This window comes from Copadichromis virginalis, linkage group LG11 (assembly GCF_057382275.1).
Source record: "Copadichromis virginalis isolate Kocher_CV1m ecotype Utaka linkage group LG11, C_Virginalis_male_GT1.1, whole genome shotgun sequence".
Classification (NCBI taxonomy): Eukaryota; Metazoa; Chordata; class Actinopteri; order Cichliformes; family Cichlidae; genus Copadichromis; species Copadichromis virginalis.
The window spans coordinates 6,380,304-6,383,312 of record NC_140628.1 but is presented as its reverse complement, the minus strand read 5'-3'; the positions used below and the strand labels follow the sequence as shown (position 1 = coordinate 6,383,312).

Sequence of the window (3,009 nt, the reverse complement as noted above, 5' to 3'; positions counted from 1 at the left end):
TTCTTTTCACTTCTCAAATATCACTGTGTGTGTCTCCTGTATGATATTTAACTGACATTTTTTTTTGTAACAACTGTGGAGCAGGGAAATTATTTTACTGCTATTGTTAAATAATTGTCATCATTACCATTGCATTAATAACATAATCTGGAGTTTATATTGCATTCAGGGGTTAAACAGTGTGTCTTTCAGAAAGGCTAAAAGTAACAGGACAGGAAACAGGCTTGGAGAGTTTTGCAGAAGTGGAAGTTATTTTGAGCAGCAGGCTAAGACAAGGCTTTAACAATGTAACAGATAGCTTTAAGAAGGCCTTAAGCAGTTATGACTATTTTATACACAATGCATATCTGTGCTTACTAAAGAGTTGGAGCTCGGTCAATTAATTGGGGGTCGGAAGCTTTGTTCGGCGCGATGTTCGGACAATCTATTGTGCAAGTGACTTGGAGCCATAGAAGGAATTGCAATACATGCTTACAAAACACTTATATATCAGATCATTTTATATTAAGCTTTTAAGTAGAAGTTCTTGGTTAAAACATTTATTTAGTAGAAGACATACACATAGTCTCAGTGAGCCTCTGTCCTGGTGAAAGGTCAGAAGTGCAACAGGTGAATTGAGAAAGAGCATGTGAGGTCGTGACACACACACATGAGTTAAATTTATTTAGAGGAGAGATTAGTCATGTCTGGTTGTAACTGCAAAAGTGTCTCGGTAAAAGAGGAACCGTCCTTGTTGTCTCGGCAAGAAAGAGGAACAATTCACTTTAAGACAAGAACGGAAAGTACCAGCCATGAAAATAGAAGATGATCTTCTGGGTTAAAAGTCTGATCTATGTATAAAATGTATCTGTGACGCATGAAGGGGCGTCAGTAAATCAAACCCTGATGCTATAAAATATCTGTTCATGCTTTGATTAAGTCGAGGACTACTGGCTGTCTGCGTACAGAGTGTCTTCCCACACGTGTGTTCATTAAAATCATTGTTTGACCAAGACCTTCTGGACCATGGGTGGTTTGTACTCTCCCTCCTCAATTGTGAACCTTAACACAACCAACGATTTATACAGGAAAATAATGTCTATTAACAAGGTTGCCCAAACTTTTGCATCCCACTGTATTAGTATATTTTGTCATTAGTATAATATGAAATAAATTCTAGATGTGTCAAGTCGTGTGCCAACATTTGCTGTGTAGTAGAACTGACACATTAGTCATTATAAAAATTTATTTGAAATAATATTAGAATTCTCAAACAGAAAAACATTAAACATAAATATATAAAATATAAGTATTTACAGAGAGACAGGAATAAAAAGGACCAGCTGCTCTCCAGAGCAGGAACAAGGCTGAGGAGGAAATGCTCCATTGGAGACTGGTGTGGACTCTTCAGGGACACCAGGGTGGCCAGCTCCACCACCGATGGACCGTCCTGGGACCCGTCCCTCATCTGCCTCGGAGCCATCCTCCCCTGTGGGCCTGTAAAACAGCACAAAGCACAAAGAAATGAGAAGGCTGCTACTAGATTTTAATTTCAACATTGAAAAAAAAACAAAAAAACAAAAACAGGATATAATCAGATTGGTTGTAGATATTTAGTAAAGGTGATCACAGGCAATCCCACCGACTAAAAAGGTATCAGTGCTTGCTGTACATACCTGTGGGTGCAGCAGCAGGAGCTCAGGGACTGGGGAGCCAGGAGAAGCAACTGCGGATGCTCTGCTGCAGAATCAGTTGGTTCTATCAATACAGTATTAAATGTTAACAGGTTGAATATAATAATCATAGAGTAGACAGTGGTCCCTCATTTATTGCAGCAGGGGTTCTCAGAATAACTAGCCCCTGGCCACGCACTTTATACACTTTTTTCCACACACACACATGAACATTGGTCACAGTTCTCACAATTGATTCTCAAAGTGCAAACCTTTGTAGATTGCAAAACGTAAAAGTATTATTATGCCGCGGTTTGTCTTCATCTGCCTGCCACTTTCGTGCGCCTTTTTCCCTCGCGGTGCAGGTGTCTATTTCCGAATGAGGCTCATAGTTATGGGTGTTTTCGTGCTGTTTTTTCTATTGGACGTGATGGTTATCAAAACCAAACATGATAAATTTGACAAGCGCAGGAGATTTGTCAATCAGGCTGCAGAATGCAATGCTGTCCGGTGCAAAAAAAAAGAAAATGAAAATCAAAAAAAAGAGGCAGTGACGGATGAACAGCGGGACCACTGTGTGCTGTTTATGAATAAACAATAAAATATATTCCTAAATGACAACATGCCTAAAAGCAGAACGGTATTTGTACGTCAGTGGGAAAATAGCGGTGGCTTGCTAGCTTTTGTGCGGCTTCCCCGGGTCAGTGAAAACTTTAGAGAAAACTTAAGAGAAATGAATGAACTTACCAGGTTGCCCGATCTCTTCACATATCTTCCTCCAAGCTCGTCCTTTATATTCCTGTCTCGGTCCAGAAAGCAGCTGGTGTCGTACGGCTCCGGGTTGTTTGCTACGGCATTGATTAGCCTTCCTTCTATTGAAGAATAAAGGGCTTTGGCTGGATCTGCCCCTTTGAACTAGGTAACAGCCACGTCACCAGGCTCCTGATTGGTTGTCGCGGCGCGATTTGACGCTGGAGTTCAGATTTTTCCAACTCGAGCGGTGGACGCGAAACGCGTGTATGCACAAAATGCAACACAAAAACTTTTTTTGCGAGTCAAACGCCTGAAACGCGTTTCAGGCGTTTTGGCGTTTTGGCGACGCAAATCTGCTTCCGAATTTTCGCGGGAGCCGCAATCGCGGGTCATCGCGCCTTTCCATTGACTTTACATGTAAGCCTGATGCTCTGCCTGCCTCTATCGCATTCGGTGTGAACACACCGTAAGGCCTGGCCAACCTTACGCTTCTTTATCGTTATACGTGTATTCTATACATGCATATACACTTACTTGATTGAACTGAACATTTCCTAATGTATGACGTCCATGGGCAAGAAAACTATTTTCAAATCAATGGAAG

General features: G+C 41.3%; 1 long non-coding RNA gene across 2 annotated transcripts; it reads right to left on the bottom strand.

Annotated features, from left to right (window-relative positions):
* Nucleotides 1-1,207: 1,207 nt before the first annotated feature.
* Nucleotides 1,208-2,644, bottom strand: LOC146697974 (uncharacterized). Of its 2 annotated transcripts, XR_014922877.1 has the most exons (3): nucleotides 2,400-2,644; nucleotides 1,656-1,737; nucleotides 1,208-1,476 (listed from the first exon to the last, which is right to left on the bottom strand). It is a non-coding gene; the product is annotated as an uncharacterized LOC146697974 (long non-coding RNA). The 2 variants fall into 2 exon arrangements; XR_014922876.1 differs by lacking the exon at nucleotides 2,400-2,644 and having other exon boundaries at nucleotides 1,656-2,129.
* Nucleotides 2,645-3,009: the final 365 nt, after the last annotated feature.